Source organism: Humulus lupulus, chromosome 3 (assembly GCF_963169125.1).
Source record: "Humulus lupulus chromosome 3, drHumLupu1.1, whole genome shotgun sequence".
Classification (NCBI taxonomy): Eukaryota; Viridiplantae; Streptophyta; class Magnoliopsida; order Rosales; family Cannabaceae; genus Humulus; species Humulus lupulus.
In genome coordinates, this window is record NC_084795.1 from 184,958,913 (window position 1) to 184,984,449 (window position 25,537).

Consider the following 25,537-nt stretch of genomic DNA (forward strand, 5'->3'; position numbering starts at 1 on the left):
TTGATACTAACTTGTTTAAAACTTCTAAGATGTCATTATATTGGCCGCCTTTTTTAATTAGAAGTAATCTTTGTGGGAATGGGGCTTTTGGAATGAAAGGATGGATTAGAGTTTCCTTGTTCGAAGAGTCATTGGCATTAGAACTATAAGGCTGACTCTTTTCTTTTTCTTTCTCTTTTTCAACCTCAGGTATGTAATCGGGTTTGACAATGTTCTTTCCGAACCTAAGAGTTGAAATTGATTTGACTTCTCTATTATGACTAGACTTTCCTATCTCATATTGACCTTTTGGATTAGGGATAGGTTGACTAGGGAATGTTCCTTTTTGTCTATCAACTAAAGCAGTGGCGAGTTGTCCTACTTGTGTCTCGAGTTTGGTAATTGATTGAGATTGATTTTGTAGGATTTGTTGAGTGGATTGCATAAATTGTTGTAAAGTATCTTCTAAGGAAGGTTTCCTTTGTTGAGGATATGGTTGATTTTGTGGGGCATGAGTTTGGTTTTGTGTGTTGTATTGGTGCCCTTGATTCATTTGGGGTTGGTTTTGTCTCCATGAAAATATCGGATGGTTTCTCCAATTTGGATTGTAGATGGATGAAAATGAGCTATCATTTGGTTTCCCATAAGCATGAAGTACATTGGCCTCCTTAGAAAAGGCTTCTTGGTAGGAAGGACATGATTGGGCATTATGGCAAGGACTAGAACATATAGAACAAACATCTTTTCTTGGTTGTATTGGAGAGTTTATAGTTTGGCTTATGGCTGAAGCTTCTACTTTTCTCGCTAATTTGTCTAAGGATGTTCTTAAGTCTAATTCTTATTTTATTTCATACCTTCCTCCTCTTTTTGGTGAATTAGTTGACCTAGACCTAGGATCAAAATAATTCCATTGTTGTGAATTGACAGATAAATCTTCAAGGGCATCCCACGCCTCTTGTCCTTGAAATTTTAAAAAATTTCCAGTATGCATAGATTGAATCATTTGACAATTAGAGGGAGTCAAACCATCATAAAAATATTTTACAAGTCTCCATTTTTCAAAACTATGATGAGGACATTTTAATAATAAATCTTTAAATCTTTCCCAACATTCATAAAACTCTTCATTATATTTTTTTAAAAACTCGGAGATTTCTCTCCTTAGACTATCAGTTTTAAACATAGGAAAAATTTTCAGCAAGAATTTATTATAAAGTTGATCCCATGTAGTTATAGACCCCGTGGGAAGGAAATTTAACCAAGATTTTGATTTGTCTTTTAATGAAAAAGGAAACAATCTTAGTTTGACCGACTCATCAGAAATTTTTTGAAATTTAAATGTTGAGCAAATTTCTAAGAAATCTTTGACATGCATGTAAGGATCCTCTCTATCTAACCCATAAAAAGATGGCAACAATTGAATGATTGATGGCTTAACCTCAAAATGGGTAGCAGAAGTGGTTGGAAGAACAATACATGAAGGAGCATTAGATGAAATAGGTGCAAAATATTCAAGCAAAGTTTTTTCAGGCACAACATTTTCATCAACAGGATTAGCAATTGGTTCCATGATGCTCAAATTTTTACTAACACTTTCAATTTCAAACAAAGATAAGCGTCTTTTTACTAATCGATTTTTAGAATTACGTTCCCAATGATGCATACAATTTTCACAAACAAGGCAACAAGGATAATCTCAAACAAGCAATTTTCTGATGTGGAAAATCAGTTAACACCGCAACCACAGAGCATACTTAAAAATTTTTTTTTAGAGATTTCACAACAATATAATTTTTATGGTTTACTTGTCCCCAGGCCTATTTGATTCCACTTACTCACGTACTACTAACAACTCCCCGAGGTTAATTAGTAGAGGCGGATTGGGAATTTTGTTCAAATTTCCTTTAAGCGAAAATTGCTTATGGTGGAAGGACAAGATTTAGGTTTCTTTTTTTCCAGGTATTTTTCACAATTACACTAAAATATGATAACATACAAAGAAAATAAGGTAAAATTAAATAAGACTATAAAAATTAGGCAAGAGTAGGGAGGCATAGCATGCCATCAACCATAACAAAAATAAGGTAAAAATTAGGAGGCACAAGTGCCATCAACTAAAACATAAAATAAAAGACTAGGAGGCAAAATTTTCATCAACTAGTAACTTGCAATAATTAAATAAAAATAACAACAAGATAAATAAAGAAAATTACAATAAATGCTAGGAGGCACAAGTACCGTCAACTAACAAAGAAATACAAGGAATAAAAACTATAACAAAATTAGGAGGCACAAGTGCCATTGACTATAAAAATTAAAAAGATAGATAGGAGGCACAAGTGTCGTCAACTAAAAAAAATAATAAATATAAATATATAAGTGAGTTTTTTTTTATGGGTGGTAGAACCGTCCCAAATTTTCTTTTTATCTTTTTTTTTTATAGATATATATTTTTATATACATATATTTTTTTTCTCTTTTTTTTTAAAGTGCAAAAATTAAAATAACTAGTAGAAGAATTTACTAACCTTGAGATAATTTTTGTTTCCTTTCTTGCAACTCCCTCCGGCAACGGCACCAAAAACTTGATGGACCAAAAACGGGTATGTTTTAAAAATTTATACTCGCAAGCGCACGAATCGTATATGGAATATAGTGTTCGTGTAAGCACGAGATCGAACCCAGGGGAGTTTTCTAAAATAAAAAAGAAAACTATTTTAAACCAAAATTAATAAATTCTAACCTAGCTTCAAAGATTGATGAGTTTTAATGTTATGAACATAAAATAAAAGATTGAAAATAAAGCTATTTAAGAAAATGAAAATAACTCAATAAGGATTTTAAAATAAGTGTTAAAAGGAAAGATTATTAAGATACTAGAATCCACAAAATGTAAGTTTAATAATATTTATTAGTATATTGATTCCCAAGTTTTAGTGATAGTTAAAATAAATCAAACTATCATTTTCCAAATACATTTATAATTTTAAGCACAAATTACTTCTAAAAAGATAAGATTTTTCTTCACTTTTCAAAAATTATAATTTCAAAGTATTTAATGTGAATCAACCTAATGAAACAACAAAAAATAAAATAACATTATTTATAAGGAAAAACATAATATTTTTGTTCTAAGCATGGATGTGTACAATTAATGACACATCTTACCCAAATAATATTATATTTTTGCGAAATGAAGAACAAAGTGCATATTATCTACCAATAAAAAATATGAGATATTAAAGATAAAAGACATATATGAAGAAGAAAAATCCATAAACTTTGTTGTATTACAAGGGAAATCAACATACAACATAAATATTACCTAGTTACAAGTTGCTTCATCATGATCTTAATAATCTTATGAAAAAGATTAGAAGCACATAACTAGAGTAGAAATTACAAAATAAATGACATACATACTTACAAATGCTCTTGAAAAACCCAAAATGGAAGAGAGAAAATGAGAGAAAAGAAGATGGTAACCAAAAATTAACCACACCCCAAATGGTCTTGAAATACCATATTTATAGCCAAAATGAGATTGTTAAAATAATCAATTTAAATTAATTAAATTGATTAGATTAATTAAATAAAATAAATATGGTATGTAGAGGTAAATTTTAGGGTGTAATGATGATGTTGTGGTGAAAATGTGTAGAAAAATGGGTAAAAAGTTGGCATTTTGGACATAGGGGACAAAGAGTACACTTGAGCTATTTATGGGCTCAAGAAAAAATACAAAGGTGGCTGGGAGAGGAGAGTTGTGGGTGTGGGAAGCTGGCTGCTGCAATGGTGGGCTCGGTTGGGAAGTAGAGGGATGGTTTGGTGAGATTGGGCCAGCTGGATTGGCAGGCACACGGTGGGCTGGAAGTGCTGAAGGAGGCTGCTGTTGGAGTCAGGCGTGAGGGGCATCAAGAGGCAGCTGCTGGTGAAGGTAGAGGTGTGTTGGCAGCTGGAATTGGAGGCATGGGCCAGGCGGGCCTCTGGTGGCTGGGCCGAATGGCTGTCTTGCTGTTGGGCCTTTGAGAAAATGCCACTTTTCTTTGTTTTTTCACAAAAAATGCTACTTTTTTCATCATTTTCCTTGCTTTTCAAGAGCATAAAATACAAAAAATTCCCTATAAAACAAACATAAATTAAATTAAAACTAAATATTTTCAATAATAAATTATACAATAAAAGTTTCATGAAATATTAATTAAAACTTAATTTACCTAACACTTAAGCTCAAAAGTTCAACTTTTTACTTCTAATCTTAATACTACTAACTTCAAATAATTAAACCACAACATATTATAATAAAATAACTATAAAAACACACAAAAATATATAAAATCAAAATAAACTCAATAAATTCAAGATTACTTAAAAACTTAATAAATCAATTAAAAATTCAAGAACTAAGCAACAATTAGCATATAAATTATGGTACAATAACTCTATTTTGTAGAGTTATCAGTTTCCTAGGGCGTTCCCTCCGAGGCGTGATGCTGCCCTATCTCCATGCCCCCCAAGTGATCGGAGACTAGTTTGTGATCACTTGTCCTGTAACGCCCTGGATAGCCAAGACCGCTACACTGTGTATTTATAAAGGTGCATGACTTGCTAATCAAGTAATTTAGTTAAAAACGTGTTGCTAAAACCATTAATGAGCTAGGGCTAAAAGGTTTTGGTCTCAAAAGATACTTTTCATATAATCAAATATTTTACACAAGGGATCCCAAAAGAAACAATGTTTAAAACGTTAGTTTACAAAATTTCCAGAGTACAACAAACCACTGGCCACTCTAAGGGCAAAACCGACATTTATGGTTCTCCTGTTCCTGTCTCCCCCTCAACCGTGGCGGCTGAGCAACTGATCATGTACATTATGCTCTCAGAGCTCTCCAAATCAGTGCAGATCAAGCGTACCCTTGCCTTTACCTGCACCACGTAGCACCCGTGAGCCAAGGCCCAACAAGAAAACATAACATTATATAACAAACATTCATAACAATTGAATAACCCTTTAGGCATGATCATACACTTAACATACCACATTAATCACATAGCACGTAGATACAACCAAAGATTCAGCCAATCAACACTCAGCTATTTAGCATGACAAATCCACCATTCAATAATATCAATCAAATCACATGATAATCAGGGTCGACACCTTAGGTCGCACCCTCTGTTTACCCCACTGGCTCACGCCCGCTTAAACCGAGCTCAGTACATAATAAGCTGTCCTCACCTACCAGTGGCCGAGCCGCGCCCTGTGCGCTAATGTAAACTTCAGCACTCTTAGGCCGTTTGTTTACTATTTACATGGCATAATATCATCATTCACAAAGCATACAAAACAGGGAACCCTAAGTCCCATTATAAATCCACAACCGGGTGCAGTTTTCTTACCTATAGTTTCCAAGTGTACTAGTTACGTGAGATGCCTCTTGAGTACGATCCATTTCCCGAGCCCCTAGCTTATACCTAGTCACAACCAAGATAAGGGATACCATTAATAATCGTAAAAGGGCATCTAGATAAGGTTCTAGTCTCCAGAACATTGAATTCCACCAAACACGGTAGTAGATTCGATCCCGAGCACCCTAGGTTAAATTCCCATGCTTAAAATCCCAAAATCCCAAATTCCCTTAAGAGTCGCGGCTCAAGCTTCCCATGCCGTGGCATAACAAAAGCCCATCCACACCCAGAACTAGACACGGGCCACGGCCCTACAAGCCCCATGCCGCGGCCCGCCCTCCTTCCTCAGCATTCATCAGCCTCAGAGGGCCGTGACTCACCAAGAACTATGCCGCGGCCCGACCCCTTCGAACCCAGAAAAACCTCCATTTTAACTCTCAAACCTCACTCAAAACCATCTAAAACCATCCCAATAATATACCCCAATTATCACAAACATTCCTGCATGATTTCAGAAGCATAAGCCAGCAAAAACCTAAGCTAAAAACTCATCAAAATCCCTTTTCAATTTCTAAAACTCACACACTCAAGAACACTAAAACTAGTCATAAAAACTCAGAATTCAAACACGAAATCATGAATTGGAGCTTACCTTCCTTGATGAGCCAACTCTCTTAAAGATTTATGAGCTAACTCCCAAGTTCCAAGCTTCAATTCAATCCTTCAATATCAAAACCCATAAACACCTCAAACTCAGCCATAAACATAGAATTTAACCACCATGCACAAAGCATGTGACTTACCTTAATTCTTGATTGAATCCTCAGCTAATTCTTGAGCTAATCTCCTGGATTATAGCTCCAATTCTCTGAATTCCAGCTTAATTCCCTTGGTTTCCTCTAGTTTCCTTGAGAGAGAAAGGGAGAGAGAGAAAAGGGTCGGTTCTTAATGTTTCCACTGTGTTCTGTGTTTTACTTAGTCTAATCTTAGTTAATTAAGTCAATCCCGAGGCTCGGGGTACCGGAAACGTCCCCAAGGGCAAAATGGTAAATTCCCCAGTATTCCCACCTAAGCTTCCTAACCTCAAATATACTCCAATTATTTATTCTCATAACCCGATAACCTAAATAACCATTCAATACCTGAAATACCTCTTGACTTGCCCCAAGTCAAGTATTAGGTCTCGTTGTGACTTTCCCGCTAACTAGCTCCCTAGGATCGCCTCAAGTCACATGCTGCAGATTTATCCACATAATAATGTGGTCCCCACAATTATAGCATATAATCACATTTACATTCATATAACCATACAAACATGCTTATTATATAATCACGCATTAAACTAATAAATTCACACATAAACCAATTATGCCCTCCCAGCACACTAATCAAGGCTCTTAAGCCATATTAGTGATTTTGGTTCGTTACAACTATCCCCTCCTACTGAGAATTTCGTCCTCGAAATTTACCTGAATAGCTCGGGATACTGATCCCGCATCACTGTCTCAAGCTCCCAGGTCGCTTCCTCGACCTTGCTATTTCTCCACAATACTTTAACTCTATTTCTCCACAATACTTTAACTAATGGAATCGTCTTATTCCGTAGAACTTTGTCTTTCCGATCTAAATCTGAACCGGTCACTCCTCATAGGAGAAATCTGTCTGTAATTCTAAGTCCTCATACTTAAGCATATGTGTCGAATCGGAGACATACCTCCGCAACATAGAGACATGAAATACATCATGAACTCCCGACAATGACGGTGGCAAGGCCAACCTGCAAGCGACCTGTCCAATCCTTTCCAGAATCTCGAAAGGTCCAAAAAACCGAGGGCTTAGCTTGCCCTTTACTCCAAACCTCCTCACCCCTCTCAGTGGTGAGACTCATAGAAACACGTGGTCCCCAACCTGGAACTCCACGTTCCTACGCTTGGGATCAGCGTAGCTTTTCTGTCTACTGTATGAGGCCAGCATCCTGGCTCGGATCTTCTCAATAGCTTCACTTGTCTTCTGAACCATGTGTGGCCCCAAATACTTTCTCTCACCCATCTCATCCCAATGAATGGGTGACCTACACTTCCTTCCATATAACATCTCATAAGGGGCCACTCCAATCATGGACTGATAACTATTGTTATATGAAAATTCAATCAATGGGAGATACTTACTCCACGATCCCTCGAAGTCAATCACACACGCCCTAAGCATATCCTCCAACAATTGAATCTTCCTCTCAGACTATCCATCAGTCTGAGGATGAAAGGCTGTGCTAAATTTCAACTGAGTCCCCATGGATCTTTGCAGAGCTTCCCAGAATTTGGAGGTAAGGATAGGGTCTCGATCAGATACACTAGACTTAGGAACCCCATGGAGACGAACTATCTCCCTCACATACAACTCTGCATATGGTTCCACTGTGTAAGTCGACTTTACTGGCAGAAAATGAGCTGACTTGGTGTATCTGTCCACTATTACCCACACCGAGTCATAAACTCCCACTGTCCTTGGTAGACCTCCCACAAAGTCCATGGTAATGTCCTCCCACTTCGACTCGGGAATACCCAAAGGCTGAAGCAATCCCGCTGGTCGCTGATGCTCAACCTTCACTTACTGACACGTCAAACATCTGGCCACATACTCCACTACATCCTTCTTCATCTCGGGCCACCAATATAATGTCCGTAGATCCTGATACATCTTCGTGGTACTCAGATGAAGTGAGAATGGCGTAGTGTGAGACTCATTTAGTATCTCTCGCCTGATTCCTTCATCTGCCGGAACAAAAATCCGCCCCTGATAGCAAAGAATACCAGTCTCAGAAACAGCAAAGTCCTTAGCTATCCCTACTAAGATATGATGTCTAACTTCCTGTAACTCTGCGTCTACTAATTGACCCTCCTTGATCCGCTCTAGCAAGGTCGACTGCAAGGTAATATTGGCCAACTGGTCCACCACTAGCTCTATTCTTTCCCTAGCCATCTCATCTGCTAACTCGCTGGAGATCTGAATAGAACTAAATATCTGCCCCGAGCCCCTCCGGCTCAATGCATCTGTCACAACATTGGCTTTCCCTGGGTGGTAAAGAATGTCACAATCATAATCCTTAACCAACTCCAGCCAACGCCTCTGTCTCATGTTTAGATCCTTCTGGGTGAAGAAATACTTCAAACTCTTATGGTCAGTGTATATCTCGCACTTCTCCCCATAAAAATAATGTTGCCACACCTTCAGTGCGAACACCACTGCTTCTAGTTCCAGATCATGGGTAGGATACCGCTGCTCATACTCCTTCAACTGCCGCGATGCATACGCTATAACTTTCTCATTCTGCATCAACACACAACTTAGGCCCATCCTCGATGCATCACAGTATACCACAAACTTTCCTTCCTCCGAAGGAAGACTTAACACAAGTGTAGTAATAAGTCGTTGCTTCAACTCTTGGAAACTGTTCTCACACTTCTCTGACCAAACGAACCTCTGATTCTTCCGTGTTAACTCTGTTATCGGTGAAGCAATCTTCGAGAATCCTTCTACAAACCACCTGTAGTAACCCGCTAACCCGAGGAAACTCCGCACCTCTGAGGCATTCCTTGGCCTCGGCCAATCTGTCACTGCTTCCACCTTGGATGGGTCCACCTTAATCCGATCTGCGCCAACTATATGCCCAAGGAAAGTCACTTCTGGCAACCAAAACTCACACTTCTTAAACTTGGCATATAATCAATGCTCTCTTAACCTCTGTAAGACCGGTCAAAGATGTCGCTCATGCACTGCCTCTGAACTGGAGTACACTAAGATGTCGTCGATGAAGAAAATGCCGAACTGATCCAAGAAGTCCTTGAACACCCTGTTCATCAAATCCATGAAAGCTGCCGGGGCATTGGTCAAACCAAAAGACATGACCAAGAACTCATAGTGTCCATACCACGTTCGGAAGGTCATCTTCGGTATGTCCTCGTCCTTGATCCTCAGCTGGTGATAACCAAATTGAAGATCAATCTTTGAGAACACTGTCTTTCCCTGGAGCTGATCAAACAAGTCATCGATCCTTGGTAGAGGGTACTTATTCTTGATGGTCAACTTGTTTAATTCCCTGTAGTCTATGCACATTCTCAGAGTCCCGTCCTTCTTCTTAACAAACAAAACTAGAGTGCCCCATGGAGAGTATCTAGGCCTGATGAATCCCAAATCCAGAAGTTCTTGTAGTTGTATCTTCAATTCCTTCAACTCTGCTGGTGCCATCCTATATGGTGCTCTTGATACTGGTTTTGTCCCCAGTGCTAACTCAATAACAAACTGAATCTCCCTGCGCGGCGGAAATCCTAGTAGCTCCTCAGGAAACACATCCAAAAACTCACAAACCACCCTGGTCTCTCCCAGCCCCACTGGCAAAACCATGGTAGTATCCACCACACTAGCCAGAAAGCCTATACATCCACCCTGTAACAAGTCTCTAGCTTTCAATACTGATATCATGGGTACGTGAGGTCCACATATTGCACCCACGAAGACAAAAGGATCCTCGCCCTCAAGCTCAAAAGTCACCATCTTCTTCCTGCAGTCAATAGTAGCCCCATACCTGACCAACTAATCCATCCCTAAGATCATGTAAAAATCCTCCATGTCTAACTCAATCAGATCTACCGAAAGCTCCCTACTATCAACCATCACTGTCAGTGCCCTAATCCACCTCTTGCAAACTACCAGTTCCCCTGTAGGCAATAAAGTCCCAAACCCTGCAGTTCGATACTCACTAGGTCTACACAATCTATCAATCACTTTACTAGAAAAAAATGAATGTGTAGCACCAGAGTCAATCAATACAGTAAAAGGATAGCCAGCCCTAGAAAGCTGATCTGTCACTACCGAGGAACTAGCCTCGGCCTCTGCCTGTGTCAAGGTGAATACTCGAGCTGGAGTCAAGTTGTCCACCTTTCCTACTTCCCCTATCTTCACTGTTGGGCAGTCCTTCTTGAGGTGCCCCACTGCTCCACACACATAGCAAGCCTTGGCCCGACATTCGTCTTGATGGCATCTTCTACACCTCGGGCACTCTGGATAACTCCGCCACGCCTCACCGCCGCCCTGACGGCTACCCCGACCACCCCGACCCCTCCTATCAGGACCAGCAGCGGTCGAAGTGTCAGGAGTCTTTCTCTTAAAATCACTGGGGCCTCCGCCCCTACCTGACCTGGAATAAGGAGGCACCACTCTGCAACCCTCGCACCTCACTGTACTTTCCTTCCAAATCTTGTTCTCTGCTTCCTCAGTGGTAAGAGCCTTCTCAACGGCCTGGGCATAAATTGTTCCCCCAGGTACCGTTGTGATCCTAACATCCCGGGCTATCATAGCATTAAGCCCCCTAATGAATATGTCTTGCCTGGCTGCATCTGTTGGCACAAGGTCTGGTGCAAATTTTAGGGCATACTCAGTAACTGTCATGTTGCCCTGCACCAAACCCACAAACTCATTAACTTTTGTTGGCCGGATGGCAACATTGTAATATTTCTGGTTGAACAAATCTTTTAATCCTTCCCAACTCAAAGCAGTGACGTCCCTGGTATGTGATGCCACTTCCCACTAGATGCGGGTATCCTCTCTCAACATATATGTGGCACAGTCCACTCTGTCATGTCCTTCTATCCTCATGAGGTCCAGGATAGTAGTAATCATAGTCAGCCACTGCTCGGCCTTCAGTGGGTCAGGTCCTCCCTCAAAAGTTGGGGGATGCAGCTTTCAGAACTGCTCATACAATGGCTCCCATCTGTTCCCAATCTCTTATGGCTGTACAACTAGTACCACTGTAGGTGGCACAATAGGGGAAGCACCCCCTGATGGAGCCTGCTGTCGTAAAATATGAATCTGCTCATCCTGGCTCTGTAGTCGTGCTTGCATATCTGCCATAAGTTGCTGCTAGTTTTCAAGGACTGGCGGAGGAGTCTGGCCCTAGTGATCACCTCCGGTCCCAGACCTACTGCTGGCTAGTCGCGTAGATTTTCTTGGACACATAACTATCCAAGTCAATCTGCAATTAATGACTCGACAATCAGACCATGATGACAAGGTAAAAGCTTCTCCAAAATCCACCAATGAAACATAATCAATCACAAACAACCAAGATATAAGCATTTATCCACATGCACCGACATTGCTAATAAGCATGCCCCAACGTCACCACACAATAATTGAGAATCATTCAGATATTCATTCACATGCACAACAATGCTAATATGCAAGCCTCAATATTATCACACAACAGTCAAGGGCTAGGCCCTATCAGTATCTCATGCTTCCTATAAATCCAACAGATAACAACAATCATAATTCTTTCCAAACATACAAGCATATAAGCACATATACATATTACCAAACCCTAAATTGAGCTTGTCTCTAGCAGCGAATGTACATGTCCAGCCGGTCTTCAGGAACCCTTAAACCTAGGACGCTCTGATACCAAGTTGTAACGCCCTGGATAGCCAAGACCGCTACATTGTGTATTTTATAAAGGTGCAGGACTTGCTAATCAAGTCATTTAGTTAAAAATGTGTTGCTAAAACCATTAATGAGCTAGGGTTAAAAGGTTTTTGTAACGCCCTGGATAGCCAGGACCGCTACACTGTGTACTTATAAAGGTACAGGACTTGCTAATCAAGTCATTTAGTCAAAACGTGTCACTAATCCATAAATGTGCTAGGGTTAAAATGGTTTTGGTCTCAAAAGACACATTTCATATTTTCAAACAGATTTACTTATGGGATCCCGAAAAGGAACAGTGTTCAAAAGTTGGTTTACAAAATTTCCACAGTACAAACTACCATCAGCCACTCTAAGGCAAAACAGACATTTATAGCTCTTCTGTTCCTGCTATCCTCTCAACCGTGGCGGCTGAGCAGCTGGTCATGTACATTCTACTCACAGAGCTCTCCAAGTCAGGGTTGATCAAGTTTTCCCTTGCCTTTACCTGCATCAAGTAGCACCTGTCACGACCCAAATTCGCTAATAAGGCTTAAGGGCCTTGATTAGTGTGCCTGGAGGGGATAATGGGAATTATGTGTGACTTTTATGAGTAAAATGCATGGTTATGATTTAAAGCATGTTATATGATTATTTGACTATTTGAGATGCATGACAATGTGTATTAGTATGCATGTAGGCCCTGACTAGGTTAGAAGGGCATAATTGTAATTTTGGCCATTATGGGCATAATTGTACTGATGTATGTGATAATTGTCGAGACCACATTATTATGTGGATATATCTGTGATCTGTGACTTGAGACGATCCTAGTGAGCAGATTAGCGAAAAAGTCATGGCGGGGATTTATACCCGGCTCGGGGTGAGCCTAGGGGTATAAATGGGAACTTAGTGAGTATATCGGAGTCTATTTTGACATCGAGGAATATAATTGGAGATTAATTAGGTATTGGGAATTAAGCGGTAAATATTAGACACTCGAGGAGTTAGCGGGAATTGGGGTGAAATGACTAAAATGCCCTTAAGTGGACTAAAGGACTTGGAATTAAAGGGGAGGGTATTGTGGTCATTTGGCAGATAGAGATAAGTAAAACTGAGGCTTTATGTTAGTGGAAGTTGTAGAAAAATATTGAAGTCTGAAAGAAAGGAAAGAAGGAAAAGACAGAAAAGAGAAAAGGAAAGGAAAACAGAGTTGTATTCTCTAGGGTCGGTTTGTGGTTCTCTCACCACTTTTCTTGGGTTTTCTTGGAGCAAAGCTCAGAGGAGAGCTGGGTTAGGCTGAGCATCAAGGATCCTAAGCTAGGCTTGAAGAATTGACAGGGGTTTAGCAAGAACACACCATCACCTGAGGTAAGACCTTGTAGCTTCTTCAGTTTCTGGTTTTAGTTTTTAACCTATGGTGCATAAGCTGGATTTGATGGGAACTTTAGGGAATTCAGGCCAAAGGGTGAGGAAGAGCAAGCTAAGGAGGTGTAGAGGTTGTCTTGAAATTGAAATCCCATTAAAGGTATGAAATTCTAAGCTTATAACTTTGATGTTTTGACTGGTTTCTGCTAAGTTTTGAGTTTAGAGTCAGCTATGGTGAATTTTGGGATTTGGGATGCATGTGCTTGAGTTTTGGGTATTTGGGGTGCTTGGGATGAGTGGAGTGTGTTAATAAGGTTGTTTTTGAGTTTGGTGAATGTTTGGAGAAGTCTTGGTTGAGTTTGGTTCGAGGAAATCGCAGGAGGGAAAATTTGGAGGTTGCCTGTCTGTGACTAGCGCTACAGCGGTAGCCTTTGGGTGCTGTAGCGCTAGGCCAAGCTTCTTGGGGGATTTTGCTTCTGTTTGTAGCGCTGTAGCGCCCTCCTAAGAGCATTGTAGTGCTGCCCTGCGTTCAGAAAGGGATTTTAGGGTTGTTTGCAAGGGTTTTTGACCAAGGGTTTGGGGTTTGATTCCACCACCTTGTTTGGTGGAACTAGGACTTCCTGGGGGCTCGGGATTGGTCCCAAGGCTAGGTTTTGGACTTGAGGTTTGGTGTTGATTTTGACCTATGATTGTGTTTAGGTGAGCACTAGGGCTCGAGAGGGATCGTGCTCAAGGAGTCAAGTGATCAAAGCTAACGAATCAAAAGGTAAGAAAACTGCACCCGGTTATATATTTGTGATGGGACTAAGTGCTCCTGATGTTTGTATTATGTCAATGATGGTATTATGCCATGGGACATGTGATAGCGGCCTAAGGGTGCCGTACATAATATTTGCGCACAGGGCGCGGCTTGGCCACTGGTAGCCGAGGACAACTTAATATTCACTGAGCTCGGTTTAAGCGGGTCGAAGTCAGTGGGATAACGGAGGGAGCGGCCTGAGGGCACTAGCCCTAGTTATCATTTGTGAACTGTTATATGATATGAGTTAATATGTTAGTATGTTGAATACTTGTTTATACTATATGATTATATGGTTGAGAATATGTGATGCGATATGAGATATTGATTTGTCTGTTGATTGCTTATGCTCTGTTGTTGTGTTTTCTTGCTGGGCCTTGGCTCACGGGTGCTGCGTGGTGCAGGTAAAGGCAAGGGCAAGTTGGACCAATCCTGAGATGGAGAGCTGCGGGGTTGAATGTACATAGCCAGTTGTTCGATCGCCATGGTCGAGGAGTGGATCAGGACAGGGATTGCCTAACTGTCCGTTTTTCCTTAATATGGCTTGATATTGTATTTAAACCTTTTGTCTTTTGTAAATGGTCTTTAGTCTTAATATTTTTGGGATCTCGTGCATATAGGAAACATTTCTTTTATGAAAATGTGACTTTTGAGACCAAAACATTTTAACCATAGTTCCTTTATAGTTTCATAACACACTTTTAATTAAATGACTTGATTAGCAAGTCTAGCACTTTATAAACACACAGTGTAACGGTCTAGGCTATCCAGGGCGTTACAGCACCTGTGAGGCTAGGCCCAGCAAGAAAACATAATACACATCTCAACAATCATATCAAGAGAATAATTCATCAAGCATGATCAACCACTTAACATTCCACATTAATCACATAGCATGTAATCATAATCAAAGATGCAACCAATCATTAATAACAGTCAAGTCACATAATAACAAGGGCCGACAACTTAGGCCGCACCCTCTGTTTACCCCACTGACTCTGGCTCGCTTAAACCAAGCTCAGTGCATAATAAGCTGTCCTTGGCTACTAGTGGCCGGGCCGCGCCCTGTGCGCAAGTGTAACCTTTGGCACTCTTAGGCCGTTGGTTCACTATTTACATGGCATAATACCATCCTTTTCAATGCATACATATTAGGAAACCCTTAGTCCCATTACCAATACACAACTGGGTGCTGTTTTCTTACCTTTGGCTTCCAAGTGTACTAGTTACGAGTGATGCTCCTTGAGCACGATCCGTTCCGTGAGCCCTAGCTTAGCACCTAGTCACAACCAAGATAAAGAATACCATCAACAATCTTAAAAGAGCTTCTAGACAAAGCTCTAGTCTCCGGAACATTGAACTTCATCAAACATGGTAAAAGATTCAATCCCAAGCACCCTAGGTAAAATTCCCAAGTCTAGAATCTCAAAATCCCAAAATCCCTTAAGGGTCGCGGCATTAGGCACCCATGCCATGGCATGGCCCCAACTAGAGGCCTCCCAATGCCCAAAAACAGGTAAGGGCCGCGACCCTACTCAGACCATGCCGCGGCCCGACCCCTTCGAACCCAGAAAAACCTCCATTTTTAACTCTCAAACCTCCTGCAAACTCACCCAAAACTACCCCAATTCCACAACTCAATTACCCAAAAACTTCCCACAAGATTCCAACAACACAACCCAGCTGAAAACTAGACTAGAAACCCATCAAAAACCCACTTCAATCACTGAAACTTTCTAACTCAAAACCCAGCCATGGAAACACTATAACTCAGCCATTAAACCTTAAATTCGAGCTTACCTCAGCTGCAGAACCAATCCTCCAAGAGCTTTCTGGGCTAACTTCCAAGGTTCTATCCTTAATTTAATCTTCAAATCCAAAACCCAAAAACCACTTAGAACACACTCAAAAACACAGAATTTCAACCACAGAAAGTAGGATTCAATGCTTACCTCAACCTTGATTAAGTTCCTTTGACAATCCTTGAGCTAATCCTTTAAACCCTAGCCTTTAATTCTTAGAATTCCAGCCAAGACCTCCAGGATTCTGTGTTTTTCTTTGGGAGAGAAAGGAGGAGAGGGTCAGTTTGCTATATTCCACAGTTTTCTAAAATCTTCTTAAGTCTATCCTTAAACAATCAAGTTAATCCCAAGGCTCGGGGTACCAGAAACACCCCCGAGGACAAAATGGTAAAATTCCCCAATATTCCCACCTAGACTTCCTAACCTCAAATATATCTCCAATTATTTATTTTCATAACTTGGTAATCTAAATAACCACCCGATACCTGAAATACCCCTTGACTTGCCCAAAGTCAAACATTAGGCCCCGTTGTGACTTTCCTGCTATCTAGCTCCCTAGGATTGCCTCAAGTCGCCTGCTGCAGATTTACCCACATAATAATGTGGTTCTCACAAGTATAACATTCAACTACATTTATATACATATAATCATACAAGCATGCTTATCATGTAATCTTGCATTAAATCAATAAATTCACACATAGACCAGTTATGCCCTCCTGACACACTATTCAAGGCCCTTAAGCCATATTAGTGATTTTGGGTCGTTACAGTTTTGGTCTCAAAAGATACTTTTCATATAATCAAATATTTTACACAAGGGATCCCAAAAGAAACAACGTTTAAAAAGTTAGTTTACAAAATTTCCAGAGTACAACCAACCAATGGCCACTCTCAGGGCAAAACAGACATTTCTGGTTCTCCTGTTCCTGTCTCCCCCTCAACCGTGGCGGCTGAGTAGCTGATCATGTACATTCTGCTCTCAGAGCTCTCCGAATCAGGGCAGATCAAGCTTGCCCTTGCCTTTACCTGCACCACGTAGCACCCGTGAGCCAAGGCCCAGCAAGAAAACATAACATTATATAACAAATAATCATAACAATTGAATAACCCTTTAAGCACGATCATACACTTAACATACCACATTAATCACATAGCACGTAGATACAACCAAAGATTCAGCCAATCAACACTCAACTATTTAGCATGACAAATCCACCAATTAATAATAACAATCAAATCACATGATAATCAGGGTCAACACCTTAGGTCGCACCCTCTGTTTACCCCACTGGCTCCGACCCTCTTAAATCGAGCTCAGTGCATAATAAGCTATCCTCAGCTACCAGTGGCCGAGTCGCGCCCTGTGCGCTAATGTAAACTTCAGCACTCTTAGGCCATTTGTTTACTATTTACATGACATAATACCATCCTTCACAAAGCATACAAAACAGGGAACCCTTAGTCCCATTATAAATCCACAACCGAGTGCAGTTTTCTTACCTTTAGTTTCTAAGTGTACTGGTTACGCGAGATCCCTCTTGAGTACGTCCATTTCCCGAGCCCCTAACTTATACCTAGTCACAACCAAGATAAGGGATACCATTAATAATCGTAAAAGGGCTTCTAGAGAAGGTTCTAGTCTCCAGAACATCGAATTCCACCAAACATGGTTGTAGATTAGATCCCGAGCACCCTAGGAGCACCCTAGGTTAAATTCCCATGCTTAAAATCCCCAAATCCCAAATTCCCTTATGGGCCGCGGCTCAAGCTTCCCATGTCGTGGCATGGCCCCAAACAGAAGCCCATCCACACCCAGAACTAGACACGGCCCGCGGCCCGCCCTCCTTCCCTAGCATTCATCAGCCTCAGAGGGTCGCGGCTCACCAAGAACTATGTCGCGGCCCAACCCCTTTAAACCCAGAAAAAACTCTATTTTAACTCTCAAACCTCACTCAAAACCATCCAAAACCATCCCAATAATATACCCCAATTATCACAAACATTCCTGCATGATTTCAGAAGCACAAGCCAGCAAAAACCTAAGCTAAAAACTCATCAAAATCCCTTTTCAATTTCTAAAAGTCACACACTCAAGAACACTAAAACTAGTCATAAAAACTTAAAATTCAAACACGAAATCATGAATTGGAGCTTACCTTCCTTGATGAACCAACTCTCTTAAAGATTTATGAGCTAACTCCCAAGTTCCAAGCTTCAATTCAATCCTTCAATATCAAAACCCATAAACACCTCAAACTCAGCCATAAACATAGAATTTAACCACCATGCACAAAGCTTGTGACTTACCTTAATTCTTGATTGAATCCTCAGCTAATTCTTGAGCTAATCTCCTGGATTATAGCTCCAATTCTCTGAATTCCAGCTTAATTCCCTTGGTTTCCTTTAGTTTCCTTGAGAGAGAAAGGGAGAGAGAGAAAAGGGTCGGTTCTTAATGTTTCCACTGTGTTCTGTGTTTTACTTAGTCTAATCTTAGTTAATTAAGTCAATCCCGAGGCTCGGGGTACCGGAAACGTCCCCAAGGGCAAAATGGTAAATTCCCCAGTATTCCCACCTAAGCTTCCTAACCTCAAATATACTCCAATTATTTATTCTCATAACCCGATAACCTAAATAACCATTCAATACCTGAAATACCTCTTGACTTGCCCCAAGTCAAGTATTAGGTCTCGTTGTGACTTTCCCGCTAACTAGCTCCCTAGGATCGCCTCAAGTCACATGCTGCAGATTTATCCACATAATAATGTGGTCCCCACAATTATAGCATATAATCACATTTACATTCATATAACCATACAAGCATGCTTATTATATAATCACACATTGTAACGCCCTACTACCTTAGAGCCGTTACTAAGTGAGTTTAAAATAGAAATCGTGCTTTTGACTGACTCTAAGTGGTTTCTAAAACCAAAAGTGTGGATAAATCAGAATTTAAGGCTGTACTCTTTAAAATGTTTAACTTCATTGAAAACGTAAGTATAAAACATCTGGTATCCCAAAATAAGGTTTACAAAATATTTACAACTCAAAAATAGATTTACATCAGGTTAACTATCAAAAGAATGGATCAATACAGCCATTTACAAAATGCCCCCAACCAAAACAGTCGGGCAGGCCGAACATGTACGCGCCACCCCCACGCTCTCCATACTCATGGCCGGTTGACAGACTCCTTGCTTTTACCTGCCACACGGAGCACCCGTGAGCCGAAGCCCAGCAAGAAAACCCAAATAGCACATAACATATGCAATAATATCACTGGCATAATTTACTAAAATAAATAGGAAAATCATCGATTTAAACAAGCACGGCCATGCCGCCCCAGAGGCCTTACCAAAGCTTGTGGTCTCGGTCATTACCGTAGGATAACTCACGTATCCCTTGGGTCCCACCCTCGCTATAGCATCCCATGTGCTGAGCGTTGCTTCCGGCCCCGCTGCCGTACCCGGCTCTTGCCGCTCTCGGCCTTGCCGTTCATTCAATTACAATCACACATATCATACATTATGAAATAGCCATTCAAACATACAATAGTTTATCTAAGATTACACGTTTGCACACAATACAAGCTAGGGCCGTGCCCTACAATCACACAATGGGCCCATGCCCTAATCTCGGGTGTTACGGTTTTCTTACCTGTAATCTATGCTTTCCGATGCACCACGGTCACGAGCACGGTCCTCTAGCACGAGCCTCTCCAAAATCCTAGTCACAACACACATAAAACACTTTTAATACTAACCAAACCCAAAACCACTTCCCGGGACCAATCCCGCACTCTCGGGACCTCTAAAACCTTAAAACAACACCCCGGAGGCATCCCCCGAACCCCCGGAGCTAAGACCTAAAATTGCCAAAAAAGCTATCCTGAAAATTGCCTTGTGCCGCGGCACCACATCCTTGTGCCGCGGCACCCATCAGACAGAAGCTCCCTTGCCGCGGCACACAAAAACCCTGCCGCGGCACACCTTCGCAGACCCAGAATTCTGGGTTTTTCCTGCAATTTTTCCCGAGCTTTAACCTCTCCAAATCACCCCAAACCAAAACCTAAACCCCAAAACTCAAATCCAAACCTCATATGAACAATCTAACACCCCATAAACACTAGAATCAAATCCAAAACATCAACACACACAAGATCCACTCCTTTGATTTGAAATTCAACAACCCAAACCAAAACCCATGAAAATCTTAACTCAAGCATTAAATTCCTCAACCAACACAGAAAACAAACTTAAATAAGCATAAGATCCTTACCTCAAGAGTAGAATCCACCCTAAAAGTTCCCTTAATCTCCTTCTAAGCTTCCCACTTCAGCCCCTTCTACACCTCTTCTTCTTCTTTCTTCTTCTTTGCCCTAGCCTTTCTCTCCTCTTCTTTACCTTCTCTTCTAATTTTATCAAAGCCACAAGTGAACCCAAATGCCCAAACCGTACCCCCTAAATCCCAGCTGCAAAATTTCTATTTGCCTTGCCAAAAGACCAAATTACCCCTCCTTACTAATCCTTCTAAGCTAAACCTTCAAGGGTACTTAAGTCATAACACTTTCATTTCAATTCTACCACTTCCTATCTTAAAACTTGTTACTCACAGCAGTTACAAATGGTTACCAAATACCAATAACTAATCACTCTTTCTAAACTCAACTTATGAGATTCCCGAAGTACCCCTAGGCTCCTCCCGAGCCGGGTACAACATCCCGTTGTGACTTTTAGACTAACTGGCTCACTAAGACCGTCTCGATGCGTGCATCCTGATAAAACATCACACTCACATGGCACAATTCACATAGTACAATTATCACAGTTATGCCCTAACATGGCCAAGTTACAATCATGCTCATTCTAAGACAATCAGTTCTACATGCATACTGATTCACATAGTCATGCATCTCAAATAATCAAATAGTCATATAACGTGCAATAAATCATAATGATGCATTAAACTTAATGAAGTCATACATAAAATCCCATCATGCCCTCCAGGCATACTACTCCAGGCCTTAAGCCTTAACACTGAATTTGGGTCGTTACACACATTAAACTAATAAATTCACACATAAACCAATTATGCCCTCCCGACACACTAATCAAGGCCCTTAAGCCATATTAGTGATTTTGGTTCGTTACAACTATCCCCTCCTACTGAGAATTTCATCCTCGAAATTTACTTGAAGAGCTCGGGATACTGATCTCGCATCACTGTCTCAAGCTCCCAGGTCGCTTCCTCGACCTTGCTATTTCTCCACAATACTTTAACTAACGGAATCGTCTTATTCCGTAGAACTTTGTCTTTCCGATCTAAAATCTGAACCAGTCGCTCCTCATAGGACAAATCTGTCTGCAATTCTAAGTCCTCATACTTAAGCACATGTGGAATCTGAGACATACCTCCGCAACATAGAGACATGAAATACATCATGAACTCTGGACAACGATGGTGGCAAGGCCAACCTGTAAGCCACCTGTCCAATCCTTTCTAGAATCTCGATAGGTCCAAAAAACTGAGGGCTCAGCTTGCCCTTTACTCCAAACCTCCTCACCCTCTCAGTGGTGAGACTCGTAGAAACACGTGGTCCCCAACATGGAACTCCACGTTCCTACGCTTGGGATCAGCGTAGCTTTTCTATCTACTCTGTGAAGCAAGCATCTTGGCTCGGATCTTCTCAATAGCTTCACTTGTCTTCTGAACCATGTTTGGCCCCAAATACTTTCTCTCACCCATCTCATCCCAATGAATAGGCGACCTACACTTCCTTCCATATTGCATCTCATAAGGGGCCACTCTAATCGTGGACTGATAACTGTTGTTATACGAAAATTCAATCAATGGGAGATACTTACTCCACGATCCCTCGAAATCGATCACACACGCTCTAAGCAAATCCTCCAACACCTGAATCATCCTCTCAGACTATCCATCAGTTTGAGGATGAAAGGCTGTGCTAAATTTCAACTAAATCCCCATGGCTCTCTGCAGAGCTTCCGAGAACTTGGAGGTAAAGATAGGGTCTCGATCAGATACACTAGACTTAGGAACCCCATGGAGACGAACTATCTCCCTAACATACAACTCTGCATACTGTTCCACTGTGTAAGTCAACTTTACTGGCAGAAAATGAGCTGACTTGGTGTATCTGTCCACTATTACCCACACCGAGTCATAAAGTCCCATTGTCCTGGGTAGACCTCCCACAAAGTCCATGGTAATGTCCTCCCACTTCCACTCGGGAATACCCAAAGGCTGAAGCAATCCCGCTGGTCGTTGATGCTTAGCCTTCACTTGCTGACACGTCAAACATCTGGCCACATACTCCACTACATCCTTCTTCATCCCAGGCCACCAATATAATGTCCGTAGATCCTGATACATCTTTGTGGTACTCGGATGAAGCAAGTATGACGTAGTGTGAGACTCATCCAGTATCTCTTGTCTGATCCCTTCATCTGTCGGAACACAAATCCGCCCCTGATAGCGAAGAATACCAGTCTCAGAAACAGTAAAGTCCTTAGCTATCCCTGCTAAGACATGTTGTCTAACTTCCTGTAACTACGCATCTACTAATTGACCCTCCTTGATCTGCTCTAGCAGGGTCGACTGCAAGGTAATATTGGCTAACTGGCCCACCACCAGCTCTATCCTTGCCCTGGCCTTCTCATCTGCTAACTCTCTAGAGATCTGAACAGAACTAAATAACTGCCCCGAGCCCCTCCACCCCAATGCATCTGCCACAACATTGTCTTTCCCTAGGTGGTAAAGAATGTCACAATCATAATCCTTAACCAACTCCAGCCAACGCCTCTGTCTCATGTTTAGATCCTTCTGGGTGAAGAAATACTTCAAACTCTTATGGTCAGTGTATATCTCGCACTTCTCCCCATACAAATAATGTCGCCACACCTTCAGTGCGAACACCATTGCTGCTAGTTCTAGATCATGGGTAGGATACCGTTGCTCATATTCCTTCAACTGTCGCGATGCATACGTTATAACTTTCTCATTCTGCATCCAGGCGAGCGGGTGCTCTTATATATCATTAATAGAGTAAAGGAAACCAAAAAATATTAGCAGACAATAAATTTCTTACCGTGTTTTACATACACGGTTTCCATTAAATGTGCCTAAAGGCTACAAGGGATACTATAGAAATAAGTAAGGTTTATTGTTCATATTATTGGTAATACTAGCAAAGATGCTCAACATTCCAGGCATGGGGAATCAATTCCCCACTTATTCGGGCTAACTTGTATGTTCCCGGACACACAACGCTCTAGACTTGGTATGGGCCTTCCCATTTAGGTCCCATCACTCCTGCACCGGGGTCTCAGGTGGCTAAGAAAACTCTTCGCAATACCAATTCTTCGACCCCAAACTTTCTATCCTTCACTTTAGAATTAAAACACCTGGCTACCTTCTACTGGTAGGATGCTACCCGAAGTTGAGAAAATTCGCGTAGCTCCTCCACGAGGTCCAGGGATTCTCGTAGTAAAGCATGGTTCGTGGTCGAGTCATACGTGTCCCGTCGGTGTGTGGAGATTGCTACCTGAACTGGGAGCATAGCCTTATACTTGTAGGTCATCGAGAAGAGCGAATGGCTGATGGAGGTCCTGGCAGTGGTGCGATAGCTCCACAATGCCCTAGGCAACTCCTCGAGCCAAGCTCCTTTTTCCTGTTCCAATATTTTCTTCAAAATGGACTTGAGTGTCTTGTTAACTACTTCCACTTGGTTGTTTACCTATGGATGGGCCACAAAGGAGAAACTCTTGATAACTCCATGCCATCGAAAGAAGTCCGTGAATACTTCACTGTCAAACTGCAATCCATTGTTGGAGACTATCTTCCTCGGGAGCCCGTATCGACAAACTAGGTTCTTAATGACGAAGTCCAAGGACTTTTTAGAGGTGATCGTAGCAAGAGGTTTGGCTTTGACCCACTTCGTGAAGTAGTAAATGAGAACTATGGCATATTTCACTCCCCCCTTTCCTGTGGGCAGGGACCCGATAAGGTTGATACCCCATACAGCGAAAGGCCATGGACTGGTCATCTGTGTAAGTTCATTTGGAGGTGCTCGGGGGATGTTCGTGAAGTGCTGACACTTATCGCACTTCTTGACATAATCCATCGCACCTCCATTCATGGAGGGCCAAAAGTATCCTTGCCTCAAGATCTTCTTGAAAAGGCTTTACCCCTCGGCGTGGTCTCCGTAAAAGCCCTCGTGTACCTCTTGGAGAATCAGACTGGCTTCTTTCTTAGACACACATCATAGCAAAGACAAAGAATAACCTCGCTGATATAGCTTACTGTCCATGATTACGTACCGAGGTGCCTGATAGAGCAACTTCCAAGCTGCTTTCTTATCTTGGGGCAGCTCTCCGGAGACAAGATATTTTACTATTGGCTCCATCCACCCATCCTAAGGTTGTATAGTTTCCACCTCGTCAGGAGCTGAGATGCTCGAAGCCTCCAAGTATTCAATGGGGACCACATTGATCAACTCAGCGTCTTTGGTGGTGGCCAACTTAGCCAGGGCGTCAACATTGGAATTATGTTCTCGCGCCACTTGCTAAATAGTAAATCTCCTGAAGTTATGCAGCATTTATCTAGCCTTTGCCAGATACGCTGCCATTTTTGTTCCCCAGGCTTGGTACTCTTCGAGTACTTGGTTCACCACGAGTTGGGAATCGCTAAAAATCTTGAGGCCTTCAGCTTTGAGCTCAAGTGCCACTCAGAGTCCAACGATTAAGGCTTTGTACTCTGCTTCATAGTTAGAGGCGCTGAACCCAAAGCGGAGGGCACTGTGAACTGTTCCCCTTGGGAGAAACCAAAATAAGTTCAACCCCTACACCATTTTCATTGGAAGACCCGTCCACAAACAACCTCCAGACTGGTCCGACCGCTGGGGTACCATCAGTCTTCTCATGATTTCCTATGCACTCAGTGATGAAATTGGTGAGTGCCTAAACTTTTATAGCAGTCCTCAGATGGCAGGTGATGTCGAATTAACTCAACTCCACCGACCACTCCAAGAGTCTTCCCGACGATTCTGGCTTTTGAAGGACTTGTGTAAGGGGATGGTTTGTGAGGAACTTAATTGGATGTGCCTGGAAGTATTGTCTTAGCTTTCAAGAAGCCACCATTAAGCAAAAAGTTAACTTCTCCATCAGCGAGTACCTAGATTCTGCACCGATCAGTCTTTTGCTAACATAGTAAATGGGGTGCTGGACACGACCTTCCTCCCGCACCAATGCAGCACTGATAGCATTCTCTGAGACAGCCATATAGAGCAAAAGAGGTTCTCCCTCTACTGGCTTGGACTGAATCGGAGGATTTTCCATGTGTGCCTTAAGCTACTCGTTCGCACTATTCTGACAACTCAAATCTTTGACTTCCTCGGAGGACATTAAAGAAAGGGATGCACTTGTCTGTTGCCTTGGAGACAAAATGACTCAAAGCTGCGATCCTCCCTATCAAGCTCTGAACGTCTTTATGCTTCTGAGGAGATGGCATCTCGATTATGGCCTTAATCTTCTCGAGGTTCACCTAAATTCCCCAAGCAATGACAATGAAGCCTAGGAACATACCGGAGGCAACCCCAAATGTGCACTTTTGGGGGTTTAATTTCATTCCAAACTAGCAGAGCACTGTGAAAACCTCTGCCAAGTCGCCCACATGGTCGGGAGCTGTCCTAGACTTGACCAAC

At 41.7% G+C, this 25,537-nt stretch overlaps 1 non-coding gene and 1 pseudogene across 1 annotated transcript; both read left to right on the forward strand.

Moving 5' to 3' along the window:
• The window catches only part of LOC133825263 (asparagine--tRNA ligase, cytoplasmic 1-like), a 44,629-nt pseudogene that overhangs the window by 11,540 nt on the left and 7,552 nt on the right, over positions 1-25,537 (forward strand).
• LOC133827857 (small nucleolar RNA R71) lies at positions 1,041-1,147 on the forward strand. The gene has a single exon (XR_009890507.1). It is a non-coding gene; the product is annotated as a small nucleolar RNA R71 (small nucleolar RNA).